The sequence below is a fragment of the Tyto alba genome, unplaced genomic scaffold (genome assembly GCF_018691265.1).
Source record: "Tyto alba isolate M040663 unplaced genomic scaffold, T.alba_DEE_v4.0 Super-Scaffold_8, whole genome shotgun sequence".
NCBI classification, from domain to species: Eukaryota; Metazoa; Chordata; class Aves; order Strigiformes; family Tytonidae; genus Tyto; species Tyto alba.
In genome coordinates this window covers 12,963,470-12,988,322 of record NW_024881329.1, presented here as the reverse complement: position 1 = coordinate 12,988,322, position 24,853 = coordinate 12,963,470, and the positions used below count along the sequence as shown (strand labels likewise).

Sequence of the window (24,853 nt, the reverse complement as noted above, 5' to 3'; positions counted from 1 at the left end):
ATATAGAAAAAGGGAACACTGACAAAAGCCAGACAAAAAAACCCACATGAATCCACCATTCAGCAAATGCAGATATAGTGCCATACTTTACAGTAGATGGAGCCATTATTTCCTAAACGAATCCACTGTTGATAGATACTGGGTTTGTCCTTGTTACAAAATGAGTAATTCAAAGAGTTATATCTCATTTTACCAAAAAAACCCCAAAATAAATTAGCAGATAAAATGGCATTTACACTTCAAATAGCATGATTTCACAAGGAAAAAACACTTGATTTCTGAAACTAACACCATGAATAAGAATTTAATGCAGTAAATAAAGATGTGTAAAAGAAGTAACAAGTCTTCTGCAGCTTATTCTATTGGATAAAAGGAATGGGAAATGAGTCGTGTTAAGACTTTTTGAAGTGAAAAGGAATGAATATATTTTTATAATAATTCAAACTAAATCAGAAAAGCTACCTCAATCTGAGCAGTTTTTCTAGCTCTATATGATACTGAAGATATTAGAATTTTTAAATTGAGTTCCAAATTATTACATTTCCCATTAATATTTAACAACATTTGAACCCAAACCACATTCATTAAGGAAGAGAAAGATTTCTGGAAATACCTTTTTTTCCTAAATAGAACAGAACTTTTCAGTCAGAAGCAGCCTACAGTTATCATCTATTCCAACTGTTTGACCACTTCAGAGCTGACCAAAAGTTAACTCATATTATTAAGGGAATTGTCCAGATGTCTCAAACACTGGCAGGCTTAGGGCAATGACCACCTCTCTAAGAAGCCTGTTCCAGGGTTTGACCATCCTCTCTGCAAATAAATGCTTCCTAATGTCCAGTCTAAACCTCCCCTGGCACAGCTTTGAACCATTCCCACACGTCCTATCACTGGATACCAGGGAGAAGAGCTCAGCACCTCCCTCCCCACGTCCCCTCCTCAGGAAGCTGTAGGGAGCAATGAGGTCACCCCTCACCTTCCTTTTCTCCAAACTAGGCAAATCCAAAGTCCTTAGTTGCTCCTCACAGACATGTCCTCCAGTCCTCTCACCAGCTTTGTTCCTTCCTCTGGACACATCCAAAGACCTTCACATTCTTTTTAAACTGTTGCACCCAGAACAGCACACAGCACTCAAGGTGAGGTCGCACCAACGCTGAACACAGTGGGATAATCCCCTCTCCTGCATGGCTGGCCATGCATTGTTCAGAGCACCCCAGGGTGGTGTTAGCCCTCCTGGCTGTCACGGCACAATGCAGACTTATACTGAGCCTGCTGCCCACCAGCACCCCCAGATCCCTTTATGTAGGGCTGTTCCCCAGCAACTCCTCTCCCAGTTTATACTGTGCCCAGCATTACTCCATCCCAGGTGCAGAATCCGGAATTTGGAATTGTTAAATTTCATCCCATTAATAGTTGCCCAAATGCTCCAGTCTTTCTAAATCCCTCTGCAAGGCCTCTCATCCCTCAAGAGGGACAACAGCACCTCTCAGTTTGGTATCATCAGCAAGCTTTATAATGGTGCATTCAACTCCTGCATTTAGATCCCTGATAAAGATGTTGAACAGAATGGCCCTAGAATTGAACCCTGAGGAACACTCTGGTGACTGGTCATACATAGATATAGATTATTTTATCTGTGAATCCCAAGATAGATATCTGTATGTGCATATGTAAACTTTTATTTCACAAGCTATATTAAAATACTCAATAATTACATCGGAAATTATCATATTTCCCTAGAATAATAAGTCTAAACCTGATATTCAACCTCAGAATTGCCTCCATTTCTGAGTGTTTACATAATAATATTATGGATCTTTGAAAGTCTAAAATATCAGAATATAAAGACTTTGTAGTAAATTATTGAAGCCAGTCTGAATTTTTACTTATTTATAGGTTTAAAAAAAAGTTGAGTCATCTCACGATTCAAACTATATAAATTAATCAACTGTTCCTGACTAGTTTCTTGTGGTTACTTTTTTATTACAACTAACCTGTCTTTACATATCAAAAAAGAGACACTGAGCAACATTTTTATGCCAGATATGAGAGTTGGGAACAACACATGCTAAGAAGGAAAGGAAAAGTTTGCATTCCTGTAACAAAGACAAGAATTGAAATCTCCCTGTCAGCCTGGCAAGCTCTAGAACATTAAATAAATTTTATGTTATCTTATCAATATTAGCTGAACAAAAATCAAATAGTCACAACACTTAAATTTATATTCCACAAATACAACTGCTAAAGTTGTATGATATTTTTACCAAAGTTTGATACAGTTTTTTGAAACTCAAAAACAGCTTCAAAAAACAAAAAGCACTGCACACATACAGAAAAGAAAAAAAAAAAAAATGATGCTGATGCTTAAATAAAGTTTATATTCCTACTTTCTCTGAGATTTAAATAACCCATATAACATAGTCTTTCCTTGAGCTTTAGGGAAAAAAGTCCATGTAAAAATCTTTACATTCATTGAAAGCATAATATTCCTGGCAAATTCAAAAGTCCAAATTTCAAATAAGTTCTAGATTATGTTGTTTTGTTTTTCCTGCTCTGTAGTTTCAGGGTGTTTACAACAACACATTTCTGAAGTAGCGTCCTACATTGGTCAAGAAAGTATTCTTCATATGCCAATATACAGACAGTGCTTGAGGATATATCAACCAGACAGGATTATGGTGTCTGACTTGCATAACACTTGCTTTAAATATAAATAAATCAAAACTAGGATCAGTAAGCAATATTATTTGTGTCTTGGGAATGTCTAGCAGAGATAGGGGTTATTTTTCCCCTAAGTGTCAGCAAGTGACAGATCTCAATGACACCCCATGCTATTTTTCTACAGGGAGTACCAAGAAGTAGAAATATGCAGGCTTCCTACAAATCTTGACATTTCTAACAGTCCCAGGCTATCACATCAGCCCCTTTAGGTTATTTCAATTTGATCTACATATCCATGAAAATAAAAATCAATGTGCCCAATGGTCTAGTAAAATATTCACCCTATCCTAGGCAGTCATTTATTTTCTGTGAAGTCCAGGCACGAAAGGCACAGTGACCCTCAGAGCTATGCCACTGGGAACATCTTAGCAAATGATGTCTCATGCTGAACAGGTATAATCTATTAAAAGGACTTTCACCTTGATTCTTCTGTGGTGGCCTAGGCCTAGTTATATAGCACACATTGTAAACATTTGCAGATGCTTTTACAGGAGCCATGTAGAAAGACAGTAAGAGGATCCTTTTAAGGCTCTTGAAGGATATGGAAGACTATCATCAATATCTAAATCTAACATATACTTTTTCTGGTATAAACTCATCACATCATAGAGGCTTTGGTTTACCAACAGAGAATTTCAAAAGATTTCAATGACTGAGACAAAAAAATATAGATTGATACTATGAGAAAAGATTTCAGTATTGAATATTATATCCACCATATTATTCGCTATACAGGACCCAGGTTTCAAATCCTCTGAAATTAACAAATATTTTTTCCATTGTGTCATTGAAGTTTGACAACATTTACCGATTTTATGAGGGATTGAGTCATAGAAAACACAGCATAAAGGAGACACAGCAATATTGAAGATAAGCAAAATATTTATACACCTGACATATTCCAGGTATACTCTACTTATGGTTGAAGGCAGTCAAAACAGCCCTCCAAAATGCAATTTACTCACTGTATGGCCAGAGTAATCTTGGAGCTATGCAGAGTATACTATGTAAATAAAACCAAAAACACTGCTCTTTTGGGGAGGAACAAAGATAATAAACAAAATATAGGCATGGGTCCTAATCTGATGTAAAATGGTACTTCCACTAACTTCAGATCCTTAAAAGATCAGAGGAAGCATTCAGGTCTGGAAACCAAATCACACTACATGTAAGCCCTTTTTCTTTTCATATTTTGAAGTGGCAAATTCTTAAAATATATAAGTCATTATCAGCATTTAAAATATTTAATAGGGAATGTATTATGATTCAATTGTAATTTGGTGACTAGTTATAAAATTGGAATTTAATTCCTGTCAGAATTTAAATATGAAATGTCAGCTTTAACATAATATGGATTGTTATAGCATGGATTACTTACTATATCATATTTAACAACTACTGAAACCAAACAGTATCACAGTTATTCCAATATTATCCAAAATACATGAGATATCTTATATACAGAAATGCTAGTGCAGATATAGAGTATCTTTCCTGTATACTTTAGTTTATATTTATCTACAGATGTGCCACCGCCACTGATTTCAACTGTAATTGGCTGACCAACAGCGAGACAACTCTGTGCTACAGCTCAATTCAGAATCCTTCCAGCCCTAAAATGCATGGAGAAAAAGAAGGAAGAAGGAAAAAAAAAACAAAAACAAAAACCAAACACCCCCCCCCCAAAAAAAAAAAAAAAAAAGCGCAAGGGGCGGGGGGGGGGGGAGGTTTGAATAAGTTAAAAGAACCAGAAAATTCAACAATGTGTCACAAATAGAGAGGTCATTATGCCTGGATAACCCAGGATATTAACAGTTGCAGAAAGTGAAACACTATCCACAACTTAGCAGTCAATGAGCCCTGCTCAGAACCAGTGATCTTCTGTACAACAAGGGTGGCATTTTACAGTTCAGTGCAAAATGGAACAGACCCTTGATATCTTCATTTGTCCTTTTTCTGTGCATATTTCACAGTGCAACGATTTAGGGTCCATAACGTGTCACTTGTTATAACTACAGAGTTTACTTGAAATATGTATGCACGGGGAAAAAAAGTTCAGTGAACTGCAAAGATTGCAACAAATTTACAGTCTTTGAGCCAGTATAAAGTTTTACTTCAAGTCTGAAACAATGCTGGTTAAACATACCAAAAGTCCAGTTTGAACTGCTTTTGCTTCCAATGTGCACATTTACTACAGAAACAGATTGCTTAAATCTTTGTTAGAAATCAATGGCTCAAACTGTTTTTCATTAAACTCCATTTTAAAGCAGCAATGGCCATACTGATAATATCATTCAGTATTTTGTTTACATTTTAATACACTGGCTATAGGGTAAGAAAAAATTAGGAACAGAGATAATTCTTCTATAAAGGACACTGTCAGTTACAATGACTGTCACCATTGCAAACTTCAGTCATTCTTAAAGTGTTACAGTAAAAAAGGCCACTAACAGCTATTCTAGATTGGGAATATGGATAGGTTTTCTATATGTATTTCTGTGAAGATTTTCTGCTTGTACATCCTTGACACAACCATAAATAATAATTCTGTACCACTGATTAAGAGGTAATGTTGCAAAAATATCAGTCTGCAAAGATGGTTTATCATTTCTAAGACAAATCTGCTGTCTGCATATAGCTTAATACCTGGAAATGTTTCAGACAACATTACACTACAGAGCAGCAAGATGATAATTGAACAAATGATAATTGAAGTTTACCTGTGTACTGCAGAATGTCAGCAAAACATTATTTGGTTCAAGTAAGCATGAAAATAAATGTTTCAACAGCATATCCAAAAACTGGGCTGAATGATTTTATAAGTTCTGATAAAGTTTTGTATCAGAACTTTCACAAGTGTTGCATTTTTTTCTGCTACCTGAGGTCAGAATTTGAAACACCACAAGAAGTTTTTTCCTAAATTGCTGGCTTGACTGCAAGAAAAAATATTGAAAATAATTTAAATGTCAGTTTCATGAGCTTTTCATACAAAAGCATTCTTAGGTGGATTCAGGGGAGTTTTCAGACTGCCCTGTGCTTAGTTAATTGAACTTCTAAGGGTCCTACATTTGATCTTAGCTTCCAGTTATTCGCTTTGTATATGGGCTCCTTTTCACAACTCAAGAAATTAACGTTTTTATAAAAACAAACCAAACCAAACAAACAAAAAACAAATATTCTTAAATAACAAATATTAGTATTTCCATTACACAAAGACCATTAGTCATTATTCAAATATGACAAGTAGAACATAGTTGGAGAATGAATTAAGGCATTATGCTGTTTATCATGTATCGGAATCATAACAAGATCTGTATTACATAACAAACCCTTACTCAGACAAATTTATTATAAGATAAACAGTCTATTTAAATTAATTCAATCCCTTTTGCCACACAGTAGAATTAGACAGTTTAGTATATGCTTATTCCTTTATAGTAAAGGGATTGACCTTAAGTTACTTCAAAAGTCCATCAATATCCAGATTTGATACGACTATTAAAAACTAATCTAGCTTACTTTTACATGTTTCAAGTGTACCATGAATGTCTCCCATACACCATAGAAAAAAAAAAACAAATAACAACAAATAATAAATTTAGAAAAGGCATACACTGAGATTTCAGGAAGGGACATTGGATGGTCACAGTTACATGAGGTGAACAAAGTTTCCATTTAGGTGTATCAGTTAAAATGATCTATGAATAGCAGAAATAACCAAGTTTGGGTTTAACTAAATCTGTAAATCACTTAGACACATAACTTAAAGTGTAACCCACCCCACCCCACAATGAGCTATTTGTATAATTTTTCCTGTAATTCTTGACAGAAATCAGAACTCTAAATAATAGTTAGGTATAACACTATCCCAGGCTAAACCAGCTAATTGGGTAAATACTCCTTCCACTGACTAAATTATGTGCTACTTACAGTATCACCATCTCCTCTCAGATAAATCTGCACAGTATGAATAGTTCACATTTAGCAATAAAGTTGGCAATATGCTAATGTACTTGAGTGTGGAAAGGCTCTGCTGTTGCCAGACCTTTGACTTGAACTTGATAGGGCTGATTTGGCATTCAGCAACTGGCTACATTCATCAAGAGGTGAAGCTTCACAACAAAGATAATGTGGTGGAAGCAATTAGTATTCAGAACACCAATTATAGGTCTTTGGCATGTGACTGGGCTAAGCAAGGCTTTAGTGATATCTGGCATGTAATACACTTTAAAAAGAGTGTATCACAGAACTATTTTATTTTTATACTGAAATATCACCTGGTTTTCATGTAGAAATATATTTAAAGTGTACTATAGTCTTTTGTTTAATCCAAGCTTAATGATCTTCGTAGGTACATATTCCAAGACTTTTCTAATCTTTCTAAAAAGTTAAATATATTTGTTTTCAGTTAAAGTGCACAATAAAGTGCCACAAGGCACTTCTCTTATTCAAAAATTGGTTTAAAATTCTTAGCATTTGTGATTTATGGCACCAGACTGTGCTATATGGTCAAGTGAGGGTTAGTCAGGAATAGGACAGCAGTAGTACTTTCCCCCCCCCCCCCCCCCCCAGTTTCCATCATCTCCAACAGTACCCCTGCCAAGAAATGAAGTTATTAGTCTGGGCTAGCCAATAACTTGGTTTTGGCTGTATTGAAGACCCTGTCTTGACCTTCTCTCCAGAATTTGAATATGAACTCTCATTTCAATATGTTCCCTCTGCTGTCAGTTAAGAGGATGGAAAAACAGGGATAATTGTTGACTGCTAAAGCAGATCAGTTAAATGTATGTCCTAAAAGGCTGTTTTACCACATTTGCATTATAGCAGAGTAGAAAGACCACAGTGAAATGCAGGATCACACCAGCTCCATTGTTTCTATATGTTTCATCAAGAAAATGCTTTTGTGAGGCTTTGGTCACAAAAGAAAATAAATAAAGTCACAGAATCATTCATATTTCAAGGGCCCTTAGGAGTTCATCTGATGCTTAGTCCTTTCAGGTCCTGAAAACCTCCAAGGATGGAAATTCCGTAATCCTTCTGGAACCTTATTTAAATGTTTAATCACCCTTAAAGGGAATATTTTTATTGTAAATAATTAAACCTCCTCTTTCAGTTTATGACTATTGTTTTTCATTCTCTCACCACTGATCTCCAAAGAGCCTGAATTCATCTTACTATTAACCTTGTTACAGGTATTAACAGTCTGCTATTAGGTGTCCCCAAAGCTCCCCTACTCCAGGCTAAACAATCTCACTCCAGTCCCTTGACTATTTTGGTGGCCTTCCCCTGGACTCACTAAAGTTTACCGACTTCTCCCTTATACCATTCCTTGTTGTAAAGTCTAGGTGCCTATACGGCAATTACTATAAACAGTCAATCTCCCACACAGCCCTGCAGTGAAAATACATAGAAAAAAAAAATGAGAAAAATCCAATTCAATATGTGAAAACCAGATGTTAACTATATAACCTCTACTGTATTTTTCTAAAACTCATGAACTCCACAGAAGTCCATATTATCTATTGCTAATTATCTTCATACTATAAAAAGGAATGAATAAAACTATAGAGATAGCTTATTTTCTGCTGAGGACAAGTTTTTGTTACTAAAGTTTCAAAATATCACTTCACTAGTCAGGAAATTCCAGAAATAAGAGAAACTGCTACTAAATGATGTGAAAATGCTAAAAAAAAAAAAAAAAAAGAAAAAAATTCTAACAAGTATGCTGTTTTCCAATGGACTGTGACAGGAAGATAGGGTTGAATCAGAAGGAAAAAAAAAAAAAAAAAAAAACAACTTAGAAATTAAATCTAATAATAGAATCCTGATTTTGAACAAGTGATACTTGGAATAAAAGTCTAGAATCAAGTGAACTTTGTGCTGACTTGCGCTTTCTCTAGGCAAACTTACTGACCTAGGTAATTTACCAGAACATCTGGATAGTTGGAAAGGTGTATTCTAAGTGAATGTAGTTTAAAATTAGCTAGGAGTGGTAACAACTTCAGATAGATTACTTCTGTACTTCTGAATTATCTGATTTCAGTTATTTTGCTATTCCTTATAGTATTTACAGGGTATTCATAAAGACAATGAATTGTATTAAATTCTAGTATTATTTTCAACCACGCTTTTTTCAAGGAAAGGTTAGAAGTTTTCAGTTGTATTTTTATTTGTCTTATGACTACTGTTCATCATCAGCTTATGCTCCCATGACCACAAGGCTTAGACAGTATAATTCCTTCCAAGCACAGTAAAGCTTTCTCTGCCACTTCATCAGAGCATGGAGCTAAAAAAACAAAGCCAAACACAAAAGCTAACTTCCCCTGCCCTGTGAGTACTGGCTCAGATTTCCCTGCAATATTTTACTTCAAAAAATAAAAGTGAAAGACTTATTTATACTAGAAGCATTTAAAGATTATTTTTCCCTCATGATGATTAGTAGAATCATTACACTGGCAAAATTAAAGAAACTGGAGATTATATCCTAGAAATTAAATGGAGTAATAGCTTTTTATAATATACTATCTACATTTTAGCCTGAGAAATTATTGTTCCTGCATGGTATAGATTCCCAGGTAATAAAATTCAATGCTTTCTGAAATTCAAATCAATCTAGCCTTTTCAACTCTGAAGTACCACCAAAACCAGTGTTCTTGTCATGAGTGTAACACTAAAAATGCAGTGAGAGTGTAAACACAGTGAAAGAAGAATCAGCTTTCCTTGCCCTTCCATGGGTACTTTCAAGCCTTCTACAGCCCACACCTGATAGAAACATCAGAAGAGCTGCGCTTCCTCTCATCTCCTCCATACTTACAGAGGTGGTATAGTTCCCACAAACTTATGATGCAAGGAAGATCAGATTCTTTTTCATAAATGGCTTTTTCATCATCAGTAACATTCACACAAGGAGCTAGTTGCAAGGGATGTTTCATTGTATCTTCTTGCGGAATTAATTGGTGTTTGTAAGACTGATAGAAGTGACAATATTTCTGTTTAGGTTGATAATTTCCTGTTCGCTGTCCCAAGATATCGCAGAACCTCTGCTGGTCAGCGCAGGTTGGAGCAACATACATTGTATAAAGGAAATTCAGTCTTCAAAAGGGAAGACCAACTAGTTATGGGAAAACTAAATTAGTGAAGCTTAGTTTCTTTATGGATTTGTGACTTCAAGTTGGACTCACAGTGTACAAGTAGGCAAAGAAAAGCTGCAATTCAACAGATGAGCTGTGAGACACTGTTCATTCTTTTGTGGATTCCTTGGTACTTAATTACACTTCAGCTTATGCTATACTCTTCCTGCCAAACCATATATTTTCATGAGACTTAAATGACTTTTAAAAAAAAAAAAAAATCTTTCTTGTTACATTTCAAAATTAAATGACTTAATGATCTTAAGGACAAGGAACAACAACATAGGAATATGGAGACAGAGATACACTTTGTTCTTTGAGGAAATGAAACCAAAAATATCTATGACAGTTCTTATGATACTTTGATGATCTTTAAGCTTTTATAACAACTTCTGACAATATATGTGTCTTGGTTTGGGCTGAAATAGAGTTAATATTCCTTTTCAGGGACTAGATGAGTGCTGTGTTTTGGATTTAGCTTGGGTTTGGGATGGGAAGAATGCTGATAGCACACTGATGTTTTCAGCTGCTACCGAGACTTCAAGGACTCTCCGACTCCCCATGTCCTGCCCGTGTGCAAGGGCACAGGGAGCAGGGAGGGAGCACGGACAGAGCACCAGACCCAAATTGGCCAGTGAAATATTCCATATCATGGAACATCATGCTCACTATAGAGAGGAGGGGTGGTTGGGAAGGAGCTCTCTCTCTCTCTCTCTCTCTCTCTCTCTCTCTCTCGCTTCCGGGATTGCAATTGCGGGATCTTGGTATCTCGGGGTCGCTGGCCGGGAACGGGCTGGGGATTGGTCAGCGGGTGGGGAGCAATTACGCTGTACATTGCCTGCTTATATATTTCTTTTTGTTTTCCCCCTATCATCGTTATTGTTCTTGTTTTATTGCCATTATTAAACTGTTCCAATCTCAGCCTGCGAGTCTCCCTTCACCCCTCTAATGCCCTCCCCCATTCCCAGGCGGGGAGGGGGAAGGGAGGGTGACCAGCTGCAGTGGTTGGTTGCAGACCAGGCCCAAACCACAACAATATGAATATTATACATTTATACAAACAAGTCAGACTGCAAAGCCTAGCTCAGATACCCATATAGTTTATGTTCATGACTGGTTTTTCACATTGTCACAAAAGGAAGTATCACAGCCTGTGGCTACAATATCTAGTGATCAACCATTTAGTGGTCACACATTAGCCAGAGGCCAGAACATTGGTGGTACCAATAGCTTCCAAGGGCATTTTCTCAGTGTCAAAGGCACAAAACACCCTGGGATCAGACCAAATTTACCAAAATAATATTATACTTACAATTTTACTTAAAATAAAAAATATATCTATTAATACAAAATGTAATTTGGACTTACAAAGCAAAGATATACTTCTGTGTATAGGAATTTTTTTTAATATATGAGTTACTAAATTGGTCTATTTGCACAAGCAATGAAGAAAAAAAATATAATCCATGAAGCATATCAATACTAATGAAATAATTTTAGGTTAAAGGTTTTAACCTTGCAGTATTTCATTTAGTGGCTGATCACAGATGAACTCCCAGGAATACAAAAAGGCATCATGGTTGTGACAGTACATAAAGAGTCAACATGTTTTCTTCTATTCAAAATACCTTGACTGAATGGCTATACACAAAATGCAACAGCATGATGGAAAGTCAGTCTAGAATTATCCATAAACCACTGAAAATTTTCCACTACTAATGAAAGAAATTAATAACCTTCACAGCAAAATTTAAATTTTCTACTTTCTGCAAAAGATCAAGAACACAGAAGGATACATAACTCTTCTAAAACTTTTAACAGAAGTAGACTGCTGAACTCTACAAGGGCAATTCTTATTTGTCAAAAAAAAAAAAACCACCAACAACTCTTCCCCCAGCCCTCCCCCCCAAACCTAAAAGAGCTGATAAAATGCTGAGAGATTGTATCAGTTGATGGTTGTCTATCCCAACTTGTTGGTTTATGGATGATCTTTCTCACTGATAAAAGAACAACAGGTTGTAATTGTCAAGGTTAGCTACAATCCCAGGCTTATGCACAAGGATTATGCTTCCTGAATTCTCCTCTGCTGGAAAGGTTTTACTTGGCAATAAAAGATTAAAAGTAACAGCTAGGGCTCAGCTCTAATACCTAAACCTGAAGACATTTTTAAAGCATGTACATCCAGAACATGCATCTGAGCCTTTTCCCTCTTGGTGTAATCCTCTTAGTGTTTTTGGTACCTCACTGAACATTAGGATTCTGAAAATAAAAATACTGTATCTGGCACCTTTACCCTGAATTTAGCTTTAAAGTGTCCCTCTTGAAGATATCACATAACAATTTATAATATAGCGTTCATTCCAGATGCATAACTGTTGGATTCTTTCATCCTGTTTTCTAATATCAAAGCTGCAAGATCTAAGCACCATTTCTGGTTTAAAGTTGGTATTAGTTATTCCTTGTATTTGTATATTTGCACTACGAATATTCAAGTGTTCCTGATCATAAAATAGTTTTAAAACACAGTAGATCACTGTGAGCTGATAAAATATAAAACCTCCGCATAATGAATAAACACTGTTTAAGTTGGTTATTTTGAAAAAAAAAAAAAAAGCAAATTATTATTATGATGTTAAAATTAAGTTGGATAAAATTCAAGTCTTCAAGTCGGAGAAGTACTAATCTATTCTAGCTTCTTCTGCATGCACCCTTCTTGCATCCAATCAAGTGCTATGTATGGCTTTGTATACAGTAATACAGTCAGATCAGGAATTTATCCAAAACTGACTGCGTTGTAGTGATTATGGTGGCAAACTGCTGTGTAAACACCCTCTAACCAAAATTATTTAAATTCCTCTAAGACAAGTCAACTGGTTTGTCCATTGTTGAGTCAGGAATAACCACAGAAGTGAGGTTCATCTCAGCTCACTTCATATTCATAAATGAATAAAATTAATTTAATTTTCTGGGTGTCCTGAACAAGCTTCCCAACTAAGGGTAAACAATGACAAAGAGATTGATTTTTAGAGCTTTGGCAAGGATGCATTTTCTTAAACTAGTGCTTTCTCATATAAGAATTCCATTTTGGCCTCATTATTGTTTAGAAAGCAGAGTGAAATATGCCAATAAGACACAGCAAAGTGTTTTATGATAGCATAAATAATAATAATCAACATAAAGCTGAAGTAAACTGAAATCATAAACAAATGGACACAAGTTGCATGCCATCCTTCCAGTTAAACTGGAACAAAGAAGAAATAAACTATCATCTAATTATGATTTTGCTCTGACTCCAGATGTGGCATAAAACAGTCCTCAAACTATTCTAAACAATCACAATAATTCTGACTCCAAGGGATTATGAGTATAGTTATGCTGCAGACATTTTCTCTTTCAGCTTCTAAAATGTCCTCCAAATTGCAAGTTCTAGAGAGGAAGATGATGGCAAACCAGTTTTCTGGCACCAATGTCTCCAGCGGAACACAAGGTCTCCTGCAGGCTTGGAATTTTACCATGAACTTCACTGACTGCAGATTTGCCCCCGGTATTTCTAACATCAAGTGATATACATTCCATTCCCTGAAGTTTCTGCTACTTTCCCTGAAAAATTAACACTATCCCATACCAATACAGAAACAGAAACGAAGGTCATCCTGACAGATATATTCCTGAGGTTTTCATCATTATAGAATCAAAATGGATTCTATACTCACACGTGAGCCATCCCACAGGAAAAGCTGTGCATTCGCAGAGAACTACTGCAAGCCTTGCTTATGGTACCCCAGCAAAACTGGGCATGGGAGAGAAGATGGAAAAGACAGAGTATGACTAAGCAAACACTGTGACTACTTCTTATAGATGCACACAAGTATTATGTTAAATTAGTCTATAAAACCAGAACTTGCTTGTGCAAACCTCAACTATCTTTCAAAAAAGCCAGCTGGGGAACAATAGCAATGAGAGACTTGAGAACGATAAATTTAGGCTATTACTGTTGTAGATAACTGACTTTCTTGGCTAGTACTTAATAATCAATACGCACATGCAATAATGGAAATATAGATCCCAATTCTGAAAGGCACACACATTTATTTCTGTCTATTCTGACGACATAAACGTTCTCCTGAAGCTGAATGAAGCTACTCATACGCTTAATGTTGACTACTTGGAACTTGGATGTGCAAGCACTTATAGGATCAAGATTATACAAGGGAGAAAAGCACATGTAAGGCATTAAGAAACCAAAGTAGCTTCTGTTTTAGCACACTGGCAATTTTTAATTAAGATAAATTTTAGCACGTCTCAAAACAAATGTCATTTTTTTTTTCCAATTTCCAGTATGTACTGAATTGAAATAACCTATTAAACTTATGCAGACAGGAATGGGGAGGGTATTCCTATTTACTATAGGACACATCCTGTTGTAAGAAGGATGTAATAAATTAACCAATTTTTGTACCTATTTAAACCACAAAAAACTGATGATGAAGTAATTTTGTGGTACATTATTATCAATCAACACATTTCTAGGGAGATTCACAAGGCTAGCTTTTAAATGCCTTCTTTTTTTTTTTTAATTATCTTTTCCCCACTCTTTCTCTAAGCCCAGTTATTTTATCAGAGAACTTTGTCAAAGTGGGAATTAACACAGTTGCCACATCCAGTCATCAGATAAACATTAGGATTCAGAACATTTTTATACATAAACTGTAACACAACTGTTTCCAGCTGCAGTTGCTCTGTCAAAGGTCAACCTCAGAACACAATTTGAGGGAGACCTGGAAATAGAAATAACAAAGCTGACTTTTGTGTAAAATCAAACAGCTGCAAAGCCAGTAATGAGAATATATACACAGACCCTGTAAACATAGCAATGAACGTTCTGCAGAGTGAATTAAGGAGGGAAATACTAACACCTATATACCATATTTATTTGTTGGACAGAAAACTAACAACATAACAGCCACTTCTTGGTATTAGTCCAGGTACTTCCAACTCTGATACTACCTCTCTCAGCAGCCAGCTTTTTGTCTTTTTTAACCTACAAGTTATAGGGAATAACTCTATGTGATTGGTATCTTAGTACTAGATTTTATACTGGCACAAATAAGAACTGTTTAGAAAGAAAGATATTTGAACTAATATGATTGCCTTTACACTGATGATGAAGGTGGTGGTTTGTTACTATTCATGATTTATAAACATTATAAATGCCTTTAGATAAAATATTAGGAAACTATATATATTTTAATATTAGTTACCCAAACTACAATGATGAATTATCCACTGAAGACTGTTACTGTTAGATGACCTATTATATAATTCTACACTGGAAAGCATTCAATCTGTTAGAAAATAAAAGTAGAAACAAAGTATTCTCTTTTTATTAAAGGAAATTGTAAGAGACTTGTCTTAAAAATTCATTGATTATTTTCAGATACAAGTCTATTTGTATAGGATAAGTAGACTTGATATATATTACTCAGATATATTAAAAAAAAAAAAAAAAAAAAAAAGGTATGATTTTTCCTTCAACATTTTCCACTATGTACATTTTATAGTATTTTGTGCATAAATGGTTTCCACTACACTGGCATTTATTTGCCTGTTGTTGATTTGGGTATTTCAGGCAGATAATCAGAAACCAAGGTTAACAGTTTGTGGGATTCTTTGGGGTTTGGGGGAGGAGGCTATTTGTTTTTAAATCCTCTTTTTTCCCCTGGGTTTATCTGGTATGTTTGGTTTTCACTGTAGGGGTATTGAGAAGTCAGCTCAATTTAAAACCAAACAAAAACACTTTTCATTAACTCTGGTGAAATTATTCAGTATTAGTTGTAGTTTGACTTCATAGTAAGAATTACTTAATGGACTGAAATATAACTTCATAACACTGTAAAAGAAACACACACCAAAACATGTAAAATAAAAATCTATAATATGCATAAAAACCCCATACATTATTTGCACAATACATTCCTGTTCTAAGGAAATCCATCATAGATTGACAGGTTTGGGCGGTGAAGTAAGAGTAAAACTGCTTTTGAAATCAGACTACTATAACTATTCGTTATTAATAATCATGTAGTAGTCCAACTTTTCCACTAAAGTATGAACTAGTATATTTTATTGGTTTAAAGCTGGACCTTTGAGTATGGACATACGGATAGCCAAAGCAATCCTTTTCTGATATAGCGAATACAGTCAAATCGGTTTATATAAAGAAATAAATGAAAATAGAAGAAATAATATGCTTCAGTTATAATCCTCTCTAAACAATGACTGGAAGATTTACCACTGAGTATTTTTCAGCTTACTTTACAATTTTAATTGATTCTGAATTTACCTAGAATATTATTGAACATAGATTTATCACAGGCATCAAAAAAAAAAAAAAATCAATTAGCTTGATCATTGATGCAGTTAAACATCCAGATCACAGCCAGACTTTTAAAGGTAATTCACTGCCTGAGGATTTAGACAGGTGCCTGGTAGCGTTTTCAGAAGTGCATAGTCACTTAATACATTTCATTTAATCAGATGTAAGCATTTCAAGGTGATTTTGAAAAAAAAAAAAAAAACAAAAACAAAAAAACAACCAGAAAAACAAACACCACCAAAACACAAGTGTGTCACCTTTTAGTACCTGAAAGATTTTAATTCTCCTAATGTGCCATTTTCATTTAAGTGGAATAGTCTACAAAATTATTTAATTTACTTCACTACTTCTGCATACAGAAATTATTTTTTGTCCAAGATTTTAGGAAATTAACTTAACTTCAATGTTATTCCTCATTTTATTTCAGCTTCTGAGTAACAACGGAGATAATTAGTATATGACACTATTTTAACTTAGGAATATATTTTATATATTCCAGCCAAAATGCAGTTAAATAATTTTGAGGCTGATAAAACATACATTTAAGAAACAAGAATTATGAAAATTATTTGGGCTAAAAAAATAGACTCAACCTATTCTAATATTTAAAATTGGGAAAAGACATTTCTGTATAGCAAAAAGGACATTCAAATCCGTGTACAAAGCTGTCTTGACACTTCAGAACTCATACTTTCACTGTAAAACATCATAGTTCTAGCTTTCTGAGATTTACTTATGATTCAATAATACTGATAGCTTTGGATTTTTCTTCTAGGGATATGAATGATATTTTAGTACTATGTGATATTAAACAAAAGCCTATATAAAACTAAAAGTCTCTCATTATTCCATTGACATATCACTTTCTTAAAGCTATAATGCTTTTAAGAGGTTTTTTTAATAAAAAAATTATTACAAACCCAAAACCTAAATTCTGATTAGAATTTAACACAATTTTTGTAAATCAGATTAGAGAATCTTAATAAAAAATAATCCTAAAATGCCAAACAACAGTGAATAGGAGCTTTCACAACTAGTTTTATACATGAGTTCTAGAAGTTTCCTATCAATATGAGTAACTTCATGATACTTCAACATGATCAAAACACATAGCACATCAATGAATTCATAGTTTTTCCTTAGGAAATCAATAATTCTATGCAAAAAAAACGCCAAGATATCTAAGGAATTAAACACCCACCAACCATAATGAGGAAGTAACAGCATGGATGTATCCTGAGAAGGGAAAAGAAAAGCTTTAGTAGGACAATCTTTATAAAGCTTTACCAATTTAGCTTTCTTTCTACTCTTATTGGTGCTTAAGAGGTTAAGACTTTATTTGTGAAAACAGAGAGAGGTAGCAGGGAATCGTGTTGTCTGCAGCTTCCTAAGTCTTGCTTAAGATCCTTTTCAATTACCATCCATTTCTCCTTTAAAAAGGGACAAAAAAAATAGAGGAGTGGAAACAGGTCAGGGCAGTCTGCGACAATGACAGTGTGATGGGCTTGGACCCCCTGCGGTGTTTCCATCTGCTATCATTAAGGTGACTATTCAGACATGAAAAAATCCCTCTTGCTGTGCTGACAGGCAGACATCAAGAACTATGACAAGGCATTAAGACAGAAAGTAGAGACAGAGATGTCATATTCCACAAACAATCCTGCCTCAAACAAGACCTCTAAAATTTTATTGGAATTTAAAATAAAAATCAAAGGGCTTTTACCTGGAGGTTATCAAACTTCCCCTTGTGTTAGTTTGACAAGGAAGATACTGCTGACAGTCACAAACACTTAGCTCCTACCTATAGTCTCTCCCATCAGAAACCCAATTTTTTTTTTTCTTTTTTTTTTTATTACTCTTCACTAACAGTGCAGTTTTAGTTTCTCGCCCTTCCCCGCGGGGAAGCTGAGGGGGCAGCGCGAGGCCCGGCGGTTTGAAGCCTTGGCCGAGCTGTCGCAAGCAGGACGCAAACGGCCGCGCGCGCCGCTGAGGGGCTGAGGCGGGGCGCGAGGCCGCAGCCGGGCGCTGCTGGCCGCCGGCAGGGGGCGCCCCAGGACCGCCAGCGCCCCGCGCCCGCTCCGCGCCCGCTCCGCGCGCCGCCATTCCCCGCCGCTCCCGCAGCCGCGGAGCCTCGGGCGGTGCCCGGGGCCGCCGGGCTTCTGCTGCGGCCCGGCCGCAGCGGCAGCGCACGGGCTCCTTCACTCACAAAACCGCGGCACCCAGCTCGCCCGCACGTAGCACCCACACGCCACTCGCCCTTTCATCCCACTGTGAAGACGACTTGAATCCGAAGTCCTCTTCCTTTTGCCACACTTTTGTCTAAAAAGCAATTTCTCTGCAAATACTACTAACTCTTGAAGCACGGTTACACCTGGTTTGGGTTTCTCCAGTCACAGCTCTGGTGTAAGCTCCCATCTCCCCTCCTGGTTTACACACTATCTGTTCCAAAACCTTCACACCTTTACCTTCATAACTTTTAAGCCATGTGATGAATTAAGCTAGAAAACTGATCCTTTATTTGGTTTGTTTTGTTGTTGTTGTTTTGGTTTTTTTTTTTTTTTTTTTAAATAAGGGAGAATGGGGCAGTAATATAGCAATGAGGTGCTGAGGACAGGGACTACTTAAATTTGTTCACCGGAAGAAACTTCTGTAGGTAATCATGCCCATCTTACCCCCTCACACACCACATTCGCACTTCATTAAATTGCCTCCTAATCACACCTAACAGAAGCACATTAGGAACAAATGCTAAGGAAGGGGAAGGATGGTAGGTAGAGCAATACATAAAATTGATATATTACTTATATTAAAGTTATCATTTGAGCTCAAGAACACGGGGAGGATATATACACACATACACATATATATATATAGCTATATAAACTTCCATATTTTTAAATAATCCAGCTGCGTGATGGTGGGAAGCTAAATACTGGAAATGAACACTAGACACCAAACAGTGTTTTCTAGACTGTTATACCCATTCCCTTGGTATTCTGATACCTACTAATTAATGAGTATCAATCAGCTCAAATCTGTGAAGTATCTAATGATTACTCATGGAAAGATAAAGATAACACCCTAATAACTGAAGTAGTATTCATTGTTCACTTAATCTTATATGCTTGTTCAACAGTCTAACAATATGAAAAAAATGCATTTTATTATTGGAAATCTGAGTTTTTCTCTAAACATGTTTCTAACTTTCATTGAATCACTAATTTACATACCAGATATATAGAGAAGATAAAATAAAAAACTATGTATAGTTCATTTCCCTCCATCCATTTACAGAAGGAATAGAGGCATGATAACTTAAATTTCAGTAACCACTGCAACTATTTCAGTCAACAGTTTAGGGGGAGTTTTTGCCTCATTTAGAAGAAGTGAGATTTTTAAAGTTAAGTCACCTAGTCTAAACTAAGCTAGTCCTCTAGGATTTTTCTATAATCTGGACGAGATAAGCACCTACCTGGGGTGATTCACACTGGTTTTAGAATTAAACAAGACACTTTGCAACATTATGTCTCCCTCTCCATTGAGAACACAGTTTAGACAACTAGCTTTATATTAGGTATTTCATTGCTATTAACATAGACGAAAACACAACCAGACAGTCTCTTAAATAAGGAGTATTGTAGCACGAATTTCACTGCAAAAATTATAGTTTCCATACAAAAATATTTATTACATAATAATTTATATATAGATAAAAACATTATTAATGATATATTAATTTTATATCAACGTATCAATTGAGTATAAATTATGTTATATAAACATATAAAATATAATTTAATATTCTGATTATCATTAAAACATTGGAATAATGAAATATCTATGTCACATTAAATACAGAGACAGTCACGGTAGCCAATCTATCTTATTATCAAACAGCGAGGAGCTTTTGCCTATGTAGCACCCATACTAGGCATATCCGTGCCTCATCCTTTCTCATCTTTCCACCAGTTGAGCTTACCTGACACCATTTAAGTTCCCCCTTCAGGAAGCCACAACAGTCTCTAATGCATTCTGTAACACATTCTGACATGGAGATAGCCATCCCTACAGATGTCTCAGCAACAAACCAAGAAACAGGAAAGGCATAAAAATACCCTTTCTCATATCAAGATTTTGACAGATTAGTTCTTAAAGATGCAAGGCTAAGGGGAAAAATCAAGTAGCATTATCTGGGTTAAAAATGAAGTCAGGAAACAAGCAGGAGAGAAATGTAGATGGTATCTATAGGTATGCCCTGTACTAAACAACAAAATAACCCATCTGTATAAGAAAGCACTAACACAAGAGCTAGAGTTCTTCCATGCTCTTAATCAAGATGACTTCAATTAGAATTTGTTTCACTAATATTTGAGACGATTCACATCTCCAGTGGGGGCCACAGGCCCAAAGATTGGGACCATGAAAATCCTGAACATCATATTTAAGCAGTAACAGATACAGAGGTCTTAAGAAATCTCTCTGTAATTTTGAAACTATTGAGTATGAGAACACTGAAGCTTTATCAGCCAGCACTGACAGGCAGAGGTCTGCAACCCTTACAGACCTTGACTGAGCTGGGCATGAAACCATGTTCCATTAACTCTAGCAGGTAGCTTACCAAGATTGGAGCTGACACCTGAGCTGAAGAGGACTAGAATGCCAAGCAAACAGGTCACTTAAACCTCCAGAGACATCTCCAATTCATTATTGTATTCCTGAACAAGGTGACTGAAAATAGGTGAAAAGGAGGGAGAAATAGATTTCCCAGTGATACATATGGGAGGATAAATAAATCCCCAATGAGAGGAAGTACTGGATTGACAAATGCCTCCTTGTCTCCCTGCTAGACAAAGCTTACTTTTTCCACTGTGAATGTAGGATTGAAGATGGTAAGCATTAAAATGTTAACAAAAATGAAGACAAGTTTGTGCAAACAGTGAAAGGAAATCAAGGGTTTGTCAATAAAAGCAAATACACCAGCAAGGAAATTTACAGGGAAAGATAGAGCATGCTACATACAGAATAGTAAAGAAGCTGACATGAACTTCAAGAAGCCGTCAGGAAAAGATCAAAGTGTAAATAAGATCACAGGGGTCTTTTTTTATTTTTACAACTTGTTTTATGTGCCTTTTATGTGTGGAGGAAATAAATAAATAATCTTTCTTTTGAACTTTAATCAACTCACAGATTCCATGAACAAAGGGGCTTATAGGTAGCAATCCCTTTTGTTTCAACAAGAGAAACAAGGGTTTCCATCCCCAGAGATCCCTACAGTAAAATGTGGGATAATTCATCTACAAATAATGTGGGTTTCATTGATATTGAGTGGTGCATTGACTCCCTATATAAAGGAATGTTTAATCTAGCAGACAAAAGTAGAACAAATCAGGCATAATTTGAAAAACAAAGTTAAAAAACCCAAATACATACTGCTAAGTACATCATAATATCATGGATTCTTTAATACACAGAAGCTGTAAAGTGACTGGTATCTTTCCAAGGGAAGGACTGCATACCAGTAGATATTGAGATTTATACAGCAATGACTGAGCAAAATTCTGAGCAAACCCGGCTGCTGTTGGCAATCAATAGTAGTAACAATCTAGCACATGACGTCGTGTGTCATGCTATACAATTTTGAGCAGATTTACATAAAACAAGCCTGACTTGCAAGAATAGACTTCCGCTTTTTCCAGAATTGATAGGGCAGAGTTGATAATAACAGTGGCAAAGATTAAGAATTTCTCTAGTGAAAGTCTTAGTAAAATGTTATAGGGGAAACTGTGCTGCAAAGTGAAGAACAGAAACAAACTGAACAATGGTGAAACATACTGACAGAAAAGAAACAGTTTTGGATTGGGAAAATTTTGATAGTTATGTATTTTCACAGACTAATCCCTTGAAGCAGTTCTTGAATTAGCCTAATCAAGAACTAGCTATTGAAGTCTAAAAAGGCATCATCTGTGAATGAAATTTCACCTCGGACAGGTGGTTCTTATGTCAGCTTTGGACATAAAGATAGTACTAGTGGTAAAACTCTCAATAGTTCTTAATAATTGAGAGAAATAAAATTATACTACGTAAGTCAGTCATATAACAGAAGAACCTTTGTTTACTAGAACAGTTCTGGAAATACTAATCAACTATTTTACAAAAACACTGTATCAATCTGTCTCTGGTTCTCTACTGGGTAGAAATGTTCAGCCATAAACAAAAACGAAGAGACAAGAAGAATGAAACTAAAAGTACCACTGGGGAAGGAATCAAGAGTACAAGACATAACAGAGTATTTTAAAAGTAACAGCTACTTTTTTTTTTTTTCTGATGTTACTGCATATTTGTTGAATTCAGCAAGAGGCTGCTTTCAAATATCAAAGTATGCATTTATTAGATTATTTTTCCCCTCCCAACAGATCTCATTCGGTGTACTTTGTTCGTGATACTTGACATAGGAAGTCTCACATGTCAGTTCTCAGTTTATTTGGGCTTTTTGTCAGCTGGAGTAACAAGTTAGTATTTTGGCCTGGCTAAATTAAATACTCCTATAAACACCTGATTCTGAAGTACACTGAAACAACTACTGAAAAATTACATTGAAAACTGGTTTACACAGAGCTTGGATAGAGCCCTGAATGCAATTTAAAAATAAATTTTGGACAAATTTTTGCAGTTTGCCAAAAATTATTACCACTGAAAAAACACTCTCTCAGAAAGAAAAGAGAAATTTGTCACTAGCTTAAAGAGATTTTCAATAAAGAGTTCCAGGAATGGAGCCAGCTTCTACCAGCTGCTTTCAAAGCAGATATATTTTCAACATGTAACAAGAATGTTCACTAGCTAGCTTTTATGGATGATGGTGTTTCAATGATGCCAGAGCAATTTGATTCACATTTTAATTATTTAATGGATCCATTAAATCTATTTTTTCAGTAGTCATACTTGAGCATGGATCAGGTTGGTAGTAGATACTACCAGACTTCCCTAGAGCTAGACTATTTTACTGATATAACAAAACTCCAGATTAAGGAGAAGTACCTACAGAAAATATGGAAATTCACACAGAAAACACAGTCTGACCAACTTTGTGACTGTATTGACAATGAATCTGTAGTTTAAATACTTCTCCGCATGACAGTTGGAATACAGAATAGGGAGTACCATCAGAACTACCCTATAAGTTAATGTTCCTGTCAAACTAGAAGAAAGTGTAGTTATCAGGAAAGTGCAAGTCATTTGTCATTTTTCTAAAAGCAGTTGCCAGAAGGGGCACAAAAGAAAATGCAATCATTTTTTAAACTACACTTATTCATCTGGACACAAAATTCAAATTAATTAGCAAAGTGATATTATATGACCATCTGGTTAGACAAGGAATAGAATAAAGAGATTTTGTACATGCTTTCACAAAAAAACATGCTGGCTATGTAAGGGATGAGCTAAGATAACATGGCAGGACATAAATCGGCTGCTCTCTCACTCAGAGTCACATTGATAGAAGATAAGCCCATTATGTTCATTAACTATCTATGGAGTAGAAATGCCAGTGTAAACTCATAGCAGGACTTGAGCTGTATTGTTGCTTGTGCTCTGAGAATTCTTCCTGTGCATCAGTGTCGACTATCTCAGATGTAGAGATGCATGACTGTGCTCAGACCTGGCAAGTGTTCAATTGCTACCACTCTGAGGTAGGTATGACTCCACATATTGATCCCCTGTGGTAATCCTAGTGGTCAAAAGCACTGTAAAAGCCCAATTTTTCCAGGTGAAAACCTAAAGTCATTTAATTCTGAGCAACCTAATACTTGATTTAAGTGGTCACTTACTCTTTTCCGAATAGCTGTGGACTGCTTATCAGAAGAATTTTCCTGTTATTTTTCATTAATAAGTACTTCCCTTGCGCCTTTGTCATCTTCATATACCTGAAAAACAAATATATGCAAGTTAAAGATGCAAAATAAAACAACAATAAACTCTCAGTAATCATTTGGATGCATCTACTATAGCATTTTAATTTAGATCTAGAGAAGCACCTTTGAAGCAGATCTCGCAGCCATCCCCACTTCCCACGCTTCATTTCACCCCACAGTCTTGGAACATGGAACTGGATTCCTTTTGTATGAAGCTGAGCAGAACACTGTGTTGCAGCAACACATCTGATGTTCTTCAACCACGAATAAGATATTGAGCCTACCAACCAACATGAGCTAAGCAAGTACAACCTACCAAATTGCATTCAGAGTGGATGCAGGACCATCAGCACTCACTCCTTTGTTCTCTAGAGCCTCTGTGTCACACTATTTGCTAGACACATACACTGTCTGTAAAACACTCAGCATTTCTCTGACACTTTTTGCCTTAAAAGAAACTAAGGAAGGATTTGAAAACTCCATAGCTATTGCTATAGAATGCAAAAGGTGGTATTAAAATCTTACTATTTAGTTCACTTATGAAGTACTATGCTATTGTAGGAAAAAGATACCAAACATAAAGACACTTCTTGTTTACAACACAGATATGGTCTTGAACAAAATTTTCTAAAGCATTTCAATTACATAAGGCCCAACATCCCTTAAACCCATCAGATATTTGAAAATTTTAACTTCTGTACTTCATATTTTAGGCTCAG

The 24,853-nt window shown here is 35.8% G+C and overlaps 1 protein-coding gene across 1 annotated transcript in view; it reads right to left on the bottom strand.

Annotated features, from left to right (window-relative positions):
* Positions 1–24,853, bottom strand: part of DCDC1 (doublecortin domain containing 1) — a 119,926-nt gene that overhangs the window by 4,794 nt on the left and 90,279 nt on the right. Inside the window, 1 exon segment of the mRNA XM_033006914.1 lies at positions 24,051–24,146. The gene's annotated coding sequence lies outside the window, so the exon portion shown is untranslated.